Source organism: Sitodiplosis mosellana, unplaced genomic scaffold, assembly GCF_009176505.1.
Source record: "Sitodiplosis mosellana isolate CC-2019 unplaced genomic scaffold, AAFC_SMos_1.0 Smas_scaffold_1, whole genome shotgun sequence".
Classification (NCBI taxonomy): domain Eukaryota; kingdom Metazoa; phylum Arthropoda; class Insecta; order Diptera; family Cecidomyiidae; genus Sitodiplosis; species Sitodiplosis mosellana.
The window spans coordinates 1,867,828-1,879,047 of NW_022595244.1; the positions used below are offsets into that span (position 1 = coordinate 1,867,828).

An 11,220-nucleotide genomic window follows, 5' to 3' on the forward strand; every position below is an offset into this window, starting at 1 on the left:
CGTTACCGATTGCAACGAGGACAAAAAGCTGAAATAACAACACACTGCAATTCGGGCGCTGCAATTTTGGTTGGAAACGACGAATGTTTCCGTGACTGTGTTCAACGACACTGATGGCATATTATTCCATCAGAAGAGCGTAGCGAATGAAACCGGCTCACACATGTGTGCACTTCATTCAATGCGACTCCAAATGTTTCACTCATAAATTCAGGGGAAAGAAAATCACTCAATTCCACTTCGCTTCACCCTGTTCTATTTCTGATAAGCAATGAACGGTTCTATCTGTCTGCTCGACTGAAATTGCTTCGCACGGAAAAATGTTTGAGTGAAAAACCGGATTGAGTGCAAAGCGTGTCGTTGTATTTGTGAGCGAAGAGAAAGAGAGAATGAGTTTTAGTTAACATGTACACATGTTTGTCTATTTACCGCTATGTTGTTGGTGTCACTTGTGCGTTTCTCTCGGTCTAGTGTGGCAGTCAACGTTTAAATCGAAATATCCTTAAATAATATTGTTTGTGCTTTTTCTCCACGGTCGGCATATCTCGTACGTTGCGCGCTCAATGGAAATGTATACGCACAGTGACACACACGGAACGAGAGAGAGAAAACGAAAATGAGAGAGAGATTTGCTTAGCATGCCTGTCACACAGTATAATACTCAATTCAGTTGGTTCAAATGTTCCGCCGTTTCTATGGTTTGTGCCCGGGTTCAGTCTGATTCTTTAGTATCGCACTGACTGTGGAATATTCAAGACGTTAGGCGTATATCGTTTCATCACATGTCGACACATTTACCAAAAAATATACGTTACATTTGCATTGTGAAAGCGAGTTCAAGTGATGTTCGATCATTGACGTGAAAATAATTCGACGAAAAATATCTAGGAAATGTGAATGGAAATTATTGTATAAGGCGAGTGAAATATTTGATTTTTCCGAATGGTGAAGAGAGAGTATATAAAGTTGCGTGAAAGAGTCGGAGAAAAATTCAAGCGAATCGATCGGAAGTAATTTATTCGTTGCATCATGCATACGAAATTAACAAAGTGAAAGGAAATGATTGGTGTGCAATCATTTGACCCATTTCGATGTTTGAAAAGTGAAAAGACTGCAAAAAAGGGGATTATTTGAATATCTATTTAGTTTTGGTTGTTGTCTGTGTGAATACTGCCAAATAACAGTGATAAATCGAAGTAAACGAACACAATTATCGATGTGTTTTTCGCCCCTCCAGAAATATTGCATTGCCATCGAAAAATTCAATAAATCCGACAAAGTGAACGACGATGTTTGATCACTAACAATTCTTTTTAAAACGACATAGCAACTGTGCACGGAGAGACTTTGACATAGATCCAATTGTGCTTTGAGCATCGGATATTTTACAGCGAATTCAAGTTGATTGAATGGTTTGCTTTTTCGTTCTTTCGTTTCGTTGCTCTTTTCTTCTCGGATGTGTGCATGTGTATTTACGTCCCGTTTTTTTCACAATACTAGTTTATGCCATCTTTTCGGTGATCTTTACTCAACGAGTGAATGAGATTTAGCAAATGTGCATTTGGATTTGGTTGTTATATCAGTCGGCAGTAGTGTTTGAATTGCATTTGTGCGAAATCGTGCAACAGTGAAATGTGATTGACATCAGTTTGAATTGTACTCTTTAAGTGATTTATTACCATTGAAAAACATTTCGATTTGCTGTTTGTTGCCAATCGACAGAACAAACGACACGACACACACACAAAAAGATAGAAGTGACAAAAAAACCGTTTTTTTTTCAATGACAAAAGAATCTTGTGGTGCACTTTGCTTGTGATTATTTGATCAAATTGTGTACAATCAATTTGATATTGAAAAGTGGCACGTTTTCAGCACCAATTTACATCAACGGACTTATTGGAATAAATTGGATCATAAAACATTTTGAAGAACATTTTTGAAACCCACACACACAAACAAAATGGACGTAAGAACAAACAACTTCTTTTTTATTCTTTTCGTTTCATTTCAGAGTCCACATTAATGACGTTTGCTTTGAACGTGCAAAGTATTCGAAAAATTATAATGATTGTGAAAAAAGAATGGAATTCGCAAAAATAAATCTCTTCCTCGTTAGAAGTCATAACTTTTCTCATTAATTTTTCAATTCCTAGTGAAAATAGTTGCCTTATTGGAATTGAGCATTTTTCTGATCGTATGTTTTTCGTTGGCCTGAAATACCCTTAAGTGATGAAGACTTTTTTTTTTCAATTTCATAAATCTATGGGTGAGATTGAGAGTAGTGTATGTTTGATTGACTTTGTTACGAAAGAGAAGAGCAAGTTTCTGTCGACTTAAAAATGGTTAAAAGCGAGTATGTTCGTTTTTAGCGGGTCCTCGCGGTTTTCACGGTTTCCGTGGAACTGATAAGAGAAAACAACTTGGTGTCTGCGGCAAAATTGCAGCACTCGAGATCTTCTATAACATCGCTGAAGACAGTTATCTCTTAGCTCTTATCAGTTCCGCGAAAAGCGCGAAAAATGATAAGAAAAAAAGTTCTATATAAAATTTGCTATTTTATGTGCGCGATTTGCGCGCAACTGATAAGAGATAAGAGATAACTGTCTTCAGCTTAGTTATAGAAGACCTCAAGTACTACAACTTTGCTGAAGACACCATGTTGTTATCTTTTATCAGTTGCGTGAAAACCATGAAGACCGCGGAGGCTAGACGGTACTACAACATACTCTACTTGAACGCCAACAGAATCATCAGAAAACATACTCGCCTTTTCAAAAATATAAATCGAAGAAAAAACATACTCCACTCTCAATCTCACCCATAGAAATATGATTCAAATTATATCAATAAAATTTTCCACCGACAAGGAAGAAAACTAATTTCGTCGACATAGTTTTTAAAAAAATTAGTTGATTGACGTTGTCAAAGGGAACGTCGAAAATGTGTATCGGATTTTATGGAAAATTCTCTTTTATTCTCATTTTATTTGAAATGCGTTAATGAATAAAAACGACCCGTGTGCAAATATTGTAGCTGATCAGTCAGTTAATTAACTTCGGACAAAAATGACTTACTTTGATTGACATTTCAGTACAACATGTAGTGTAAGTCTATCCAAGTTAACTGAAATCGTTTAAAGTTACAAGTCAAAATAAATTGCTTATTTTGGGACAAAGTGATTTTCTCCATACAAAAACATAAATTCAATCAACTCTACAGTCAACTGAATCTAAAGTCAGTCAGTCATTTTTTTTCCACACGGGAATGATTCAAAGAGCATAAAGCCATTGAGTGCTTGATTGAAAGCCAATTTTTGTGAAGCGATCCCAAGCAATTACCATTTTGAAAATGGCCTTTTCATTCACCGAACAGAGAAAAATAATGACTGGATATTTTTTAATATCCTTACGCATCTTTGATAATGAGTCATTTTTTCGCTGAAAACAGCAAGTATATGCTTGGAAAACATGATTCCAGCAGTGAAAATAAATGTCGATTCGTTTGAAATTTTTAATTAATTTTCAATTGATTGATATTTCCTTCTGCATATTCAAAATATGAATCATGCTTTCACTCATCCCCAATAACCGCGCTGTATGGCGTGAATGAAATATGATGAGTCGAGATCGAATTTTATGAAATTGATTTTCCCCATGGGTAATACGCAAAGTTGTGGAACAAATTGAAATCCCGTTAATTGAAAACAAATTTAACCCTCTATGCATTAATTTTTCCCAGGGCTGGGAGTACTGGTACTTGGTTGATTTTTGGCCATAGATAATTAAAAAAATATTCATAATCCTGAATTCCTCATGGTTTAGTCAGGAAATGCGACTGACATAAATCAGAGAACAATCAAATTCATCGTTTAAAAGTGTCAAAAATGTGTCTAATTTGAAGTTCGAATAATTCATTTTGTCAAATTTTTGTTTTTGCACACATTTTTGTTTGTAACTTTACAATTAGACTACATAGACAAATATTGCCAAGACAAAAATAAAGAGAAAACATTGACGAATAAAAATTCCCTTTGAAGCAATTTGATCCGATGTACGTTTTACGTTCTACAGGCATTCAAATGTTGCCCGTCTAAAGGCGGTTATAGGTATGCATTAGAGGGTTAATAGTATTAACTTAATACCGACAACCAGCTCAATATTGATGGAGGATTTATTGTAATTTTAACACAATTCTAACAACGATATCATATCGTCTAGGGGCATTTCTCACGCAAAAAATTGAAACGAATGTGCAAGAATTTAAGATATTTCTTCTTTCCCATTGAAATGGTATAAAAATGTATGAAATTGTCTGGAATTGTCAAATTTAATGTGAACCAAATTACTACATTCCAGTCAATTCTAAAACATTTTGGTGAATTCACTGCAATTTCATAAATTCGGTTCTGTTAGCAAGTACAAATCTTAAGTACGTACCTAAGCTTAAGTATAAAGATTGTCATCCTTAAGTACGTACTTAACATACTTAACATACTTAACGTACTTACGTATCAAGCTTAAGTACGTACTTAAGGTTAAGTATGCTAAGTATTACGTACTTAAGCTTCATACTGCGAACGTATTTCACACATTCAGTGTAAATGTGTATCCATTTACCCGAATTGATAGAAATGGAAGAAATTGTTCAATATTTATTGGAATGGTTCCATTTTTTAAGTGAGAAATGCCCCTAGCATATCGTCGCACTACTGAAACAAAAACTATTCGATATGTCACATTTCAATCCAACTAATTGGTGGTGTGTAAAAAATTCATATCATTGGATTAATGCTGAATTTATAAATCTATCATATGCATCAAAAATAGTTTTTAAATATACACAAATGTCAGATAAAACGAACATGATCCGAAAACATTTGTAATCAAATAATTTCTCTCTCTCTCTCTCTCTCTCTCTCTCTCTCTCTCTCTCTCTCTCTCTCTCTATCTCTCGTATAAATGATTTTGCACTGAATTCCGAATTGAACGTTCAATTTTTTCGAATGTGCGGTATATTTGTCATATGACACCACACATATGCCAACAAAAATAGTATAAATAAAAAAAATATTTGTTCGAAAGCGCAAATACCATCGAGAAAATATTTGCATTATGGATTTTCCCATATTTTTCGGCTAAAATCATTTTTTTTTGTCTTTTGTTGCTACTGTGACCAATTTTTTAATGAATAAATGCACATTTTTTCGAAACGCGTTTCTCTCCCTTCAAGGGATGTGTCAAAGACAAGTTTTTTTTCTTAAATTTTTCTCACTGATAAAATTCCACCATAATGGCTTGGGTGGGACGCTTGCAAAAAGCTGCCAACAATAATTCGCTTTTGATAATTCATTCAAGTTGTTTGAGAAAGTTTTTGGTTTTGCTCCGAAAAAAAGGCAACCCAAAATCCAGGAAGTTTAATCTTTCTGATGAGCATCATGGATCGAAACACATAAAATCATCGAATGATATTGGTGACGTTGAAAATGCTATTAGGTCGTCGTTGGTTGACATCAGCCATTTCACATGTTTTTTTTCGGTGACATTTATTTTTATGTCTGTTTTTAGGTGCTCGAGATTGATAATAAATTAAAGAGGTTTTTCGCCGAATTCACCAATCCCATCTATCAATCGTTAGCTCTTCACTCGCCTCCCATTTTTTCTGTGTGTGTTTGTGTGTGCTTAAAAATGATCTCTCGACACATAAAATAGCGAAGCGAAAGTATGTTATGCATTTTGTAGAATAGGCACTTGAAACGGTTTAGTGTTGATGTACGATGTTGATGATGATGATGCGTGAAAAATGCTCACGTACCATATTCAATTCCATGTGAAAATCTAATGAATTTCGAACGAAGAGGAAAAACATGGTTCAACCGTTAGTTAAAGGGTGAATGATAACGACCGCATTGAGAAAATTCATGGCAGTTGAAAGTGTTATTTTTAGATTTATTCCCATGTTGCTGGGAATTCACTAAACAAACACTGATTCTTTCCACTCATTGAAGCAAAGTGAAGGGCAGAAAAGGTATTGTAATTCCTTGTAAGAGTGTTTTTGGGAAATTTTCAATCATATAAGCATGTATGACCACTAGAGGCAGGTCGAATGTTGTCGTCTAGGTTGTCGTCAATATGGATTTTATAGCCGCGACAAGAGAGAAAAAAATTAAAATGACTGAAAAACCGAACGGTACTTGTACCTGTACGAAACTTATTCAAATCATATTCTACACTCTGGTGAAAGAGACTCAACTCACATCGAAGAGGAGGAAACTTCGTTCTAATAAAATGAAATACAGTTTTCAATTAATCTCTAAAATATTATGCACGTCTGGCTTTTCAATTTATTTGTGATCGCATGCTAAGTTGAAAACGGTGTCACGACGAGTGATTCACTGTTCACTCCTAATACCAAGAAGGATCCACTCGTACCGAGAGACTCGTGAAATTGGTGGTTTTTGATCCGTCAACTTCAATTTATTACCGAGCTCTGCTTTGAGTTGCGATTGAATCGAGGCGTGGGAGTGAAGATAACTTGATTAATAATGATTTAATTAGTTGGACTTTTTTATGTGCCATTGATGTATGTGTGAATTCAATTTTCATGGAAAAATCAATTGCTTTCATCATAATTTGCTTCTATTTATTCTCAATGACGTTAAGGGATATAAGCAAAATGAAAGACGTTCGGGACAAGTGCATTTGCGTGTAATTTCATCAGTCATATCATTCGTCCCACATGAAAAAAATGTGCGAATCTTATGAGCGAACATTAATGTTATATTTCTAGATGACATTTTTCGGGATTCCAAGGAAAAAATGGGAGCGTTCATTTCAATCTATGATTTTGCGAATGGACATTAAGAACCTTACCAATGAGGAAACGTATGTTTACAAGTGGATTTCCCATCGTCCATGTACTTTTTTTTGTTCCACTCGTTTTCATATTAAATATAACGTTTTCGATAGAATGCTGCAAAAGCATAAGATTGAAATTCAGAGTGAACAGAGTAACAAAACAAAATCACATTGAATCCAATTCAGTTAAAGCGCTTATCACAAGTACATCGAGGTACAATGCAGGAGTAGCGTTTACGTTTCGATATAATGGATCTGATGTTTGTTGTTGTTTACTAAAAGCGATTGTCGAAGAGCATCGACACAAAGCGTTATTGACGAAATGGGAAAAAAAAATAAATTCAAAACCGAGTCGAGTCCTTTTGTGTTGACGACAAGGTCAAATGATTTTTGTCGTCGTAGACTCATCAAAATCGCATAAAAACCGACAATACGACCAAAGCAGAGCGCGAGAGAAGTTTTTCGCCGAAAATTAAATGTTTCTTTGGATGTTGTGTTGATGGCTCAATAAATAGCTTCAATAACTACTTCCAACGATTAGATAATTTTTTTAATGGTCTCTCAAGTTTTTTATTTAATCATTTTGTTGATTGCTTTGGCTGTGTTTGGGCACACCTCAACATCTCGAAATGTGAATCAGAAATTGTGTTGAACCGACCATTAATACAGTCGGACCGAGAGGTGCGTTCTCAAGAGCACTCTCTCTGTTTTTTCATTGTTTTTTCAAACCAAATGAAACGGAGGAGAGGAAAAAAAACAGATGACACATCAATCCCATAAGAATTTGAACTCAATTTAGTCTCCGTAATCCGAGGCAAACAAATAACAAACGAATGAACGAAAAACAAAACGGAATGGAAAAAAGTATATTTATTTGGTATCGGAGCTGAAACCACATGGAAAATGATGTGCCATGCAAACAAACGCTTTGCCTTATTTTATGTCTTGTGGCGACGTGAGACAATGCCAAATATGAGTATCATTCGTTGAATACGTTCATTCATTCCATATTTTTTGCCGTTCCTTTTGCTGCTGCTGTCGCTTTTTTTCATTTCATTGTGGATTTTGCTGTTTCCATTTTTCTTCTGTTTCGTCCATCTCATTTAAATTCGGCGATTACGTTTTATCTCTGGTATTCGGTTCGGAACGTCGCATTTTTTCGTTGTTTTTTTGTCGAATGTGACTTCAGACCCTTGTTTGCCACACGAAGCACAGAAACACACCCCGCACCCAAAATGGAAACATATCGATACGAATATACGTAAGGCGTGTGTGTGTGTATTTGTTATTGGTATAGATTGAATTTTGCAGTCAAATTGTGGAAAACAACCTAATGTCATCGTTTGGATTGTGTGTTGTATTTTTTTTCCGTCGTCGTCATTGGAGTTTTTGTTGTATTTGGTGTGTGTTCATATAACAAGATGAAAACTCAGCTCAAAGATCGGTTAGCAACGCACAGATTGAGTGTAAACACCAGATATCTGTGGACAATTCGAATGAATGTGTCTTATGCGTCGAACAAACGTATGTTTCAATCATAACCACTGGGCTAATATCGACATTGCCAGCAATTTGCTTCCACATAAGCAACCGTTTCCCTTTTGTTGCCAATTCACATGCACACTCGCTCGCTCGCTCGCTCGCTCACCCTGCTTCTTCAATCGAATTCTATGATTATAGTTATAGCACAAGCATTTTGTTCGTTTCAGTCGTTTAACAAACAAGACCAATTTTCAAGATTTCGCAAAACAATCGCGTACAAAGCAGACGTTGATTTGGTCTCGATTCCTCTGTTAGTCAATAACTTAACATTTAACACGAGCGGCTTTCCATGTGGATGGATGGAGCGAAAAAGAGAAAGGAGAAGTAGAAGTAATGAAAGAAAAAGCAACGACTCAGCAGAAACAGTACCATTCAATCACTCACAATTTGGAAAATGAATGGAATGTCAAAATTACTCGAATTGACGAAGCGACATTGGCTTTTAAAATTACGATGAAAATGACAACAAGGTTTAATAAGAAGAAAATAAACTAATTTCACTTCGTTTGGCATTGACAGAAGCCCATTCAAACGGGGTCCACCCGTGATTTTTGTTATTGATGGAATTCGGTTGAAAATCAATATGTTTCCATTTTCAGTGGAAAGCAGACACACAAATTTCAACAAACCATCGATTAAACGGCCCCAAGAAAAGTCCTTGGTAAATTTATCAAGTGGCAACTTATGTTCCAGTCAGACTATCCACCATGCAGTCACCATACATTTATATCGAAATGAATACAAATGTGGCAAAATCCTCGACGCAAAATTACATTTGCCATTCGTTTTGGGATTGAAAACGTGAACCCAACCAAAAAAATATATGCATAAAAATCCAATTTATTCCAGTATCACACGCTCACACTCTCATCACGTGAGCAGGGTTTGTTTTTGTTTATTTTTTTGCTGTTTATTTCGCATCGCTTCAGATTATGATGTTTGACCATTATAACGCGTACACCTTTTCATCGCAAACACACACACACATACACACCAGAAGAATGAGACTCCATTAAATCAAATTAGATTAGATTAGAAGTCGACAGTGTCGCAGACATTTGGTGTTTTCTTTTTGTTTATTTCGTATTTGAGATTCATTGTTTGCTTTGTTTCCACTTTGTCAGCGGCGAGGCCGTGATTCGGAATGCAGTGCATGTTCGGCACGCCACGCCACAGACAGACGCTATTCATATTGGATAAACGACAGCCAACAACGAAAACAAATGACAAAAAAATATCACACGTAATTTTACATTGGCTAAGTTGGGCAAGAGACAAAGGGCATAACACCATCTTTTCTCGCCAACAGACACCCCAAAATAGCAACAACATAAGCCAAAAAAGAGTTGTGTACAAACAAAGAACTCACAAAACCAACCAAAAGAAACGCATAAAAAATGCCAATAAAAAAAAAGCGGGGAGTAAACTTCTATCTATAGATTATTACTTTTAAACTCACGCATCTTTTGTTGAGCACAACACAATATTACAATGATACGAATTTTTTTTATTGTTTGGTTTTTTTTTTGTACGATGGCATGACATTGCTTACGCATATTCTTGTTACCCTTTCCATGCCAATGCGTTCGACACGAACAAAGCGCTGGCGAAAAAAGATGCCTTTAAGGACTCGAAATAATTTTTTTCTTTCGGTTGTGTATATGTTTTGATCTTTGTACGTATTTCTTTCTGTTCTTGCAAAAGCCACGAGAGTGGAAACGTTTCTTTTCTTTGTGGAAAAATGGGAAATGCGCACATTTCGAGCGTTCGGGTGAATGATTCGAGAGATTTTTTTCTTTCCTCTACCATCGTGTATCCAAATGAACCGTTGCAAATGCATCATTTTAGCTGAATATCAAACACACTTATAAATTTTGCCAAATCTCTGCGGCAAATATACCGGATATTCTTTTATTCGGTGTTTCTTTTGTTCTTCGGTCTTTTTTTTTCTTCTTCTCTTCATTCAGCTTCGTTCCACGGAAATCATTATGGTTGAAAAGAAGGTGTTTTAAAAGGGTAATATGGTTGCATATTGACGAAAATTACATGTAATTTCCATTCAAAACCATACACCGAATGGAATAAACAACAGGCAACAACAGGAAGAAAAAATATCAACACAAAAGACAAAATCAATGCAAAGCAACAAAACGAAGGCAAAGCTGCCAAGTGTTAAGTACACACAAACGCACGACCTATTCAAATGAAAAATCCATCTTGACGTGATAACAAGAGCGGTATGTGTACTGCTGCCGAGGGTTAAGCACATTCTTGTTTTTTGTTGCTGCTGTTCCCTGTTTCAATAGCACGGAGTTTTTTTCCCTTTTTTGCTTGCAAATCAACAACTTCCCCCCCTTTTCAATCTGCGAACATAATCATCAAAACACTGACTATATCAAGATGTTAAACATTTTGCCATTCACGATACTGAGACCACGCATTGCATTGATGAATGCTTTTCCGTTCCGCTTTTCCTGTTTGCTTGTTTTTGCGCGCGCTCAAGAGCATACATCTCGTCATCGGATTACTGATACGTGCCCGTACGACATTTTAATATACATGTTCTACATGTTTCATTTACTAGAATGTCATAAACATGCGAACATTTTTTTTCGGATATCACCCAAACGTATATTGTACAAGCAAATTTGGGTGGGAAGTATTCAAGTAAAACTGTGCTTATTTGAAACAAATGAGTCTTTTTAGAAACTATTCTTTAGAAAGAGACACGGAGAGACATAGATCAAGATAAAGAGAGATAGAAGGAGTTAAGAAGAGAGAGAGAGAGAGAGAGAGAGAGAGAGAGAGAGAGAGAGAGAGA

At 35.9% G+C, this 11,220-nt stretch overlaps 1 protein-coding gene across 2 annotated transcripts in view; it reads left to right on the plus strand.

Annotated features, from left to right (window-relative positions):
* Positions 1-614: 614 nt before the first annotated feature.
* LOC129571156 (protein eva-1) overlaps positions 615-11,220 on the plus strand; it is a 162,631-nt gene continuing 152,025 nt past the window's right edge. Inside the window, exons 1-2 of one of the 2 annotated variants that reach the window (XM_055450929.1) lie at positions 615-1,412; positions 1,501-1,969. The gene's annotated coding sequence lies outside the window, so the exon portion shown is untranslated. Of the gene's footprint in view, positions 1,970-11,220 lie in introns of both variants that reach the window. The other variant, XM_055450922.1, reaches the window with a different exon arrangement.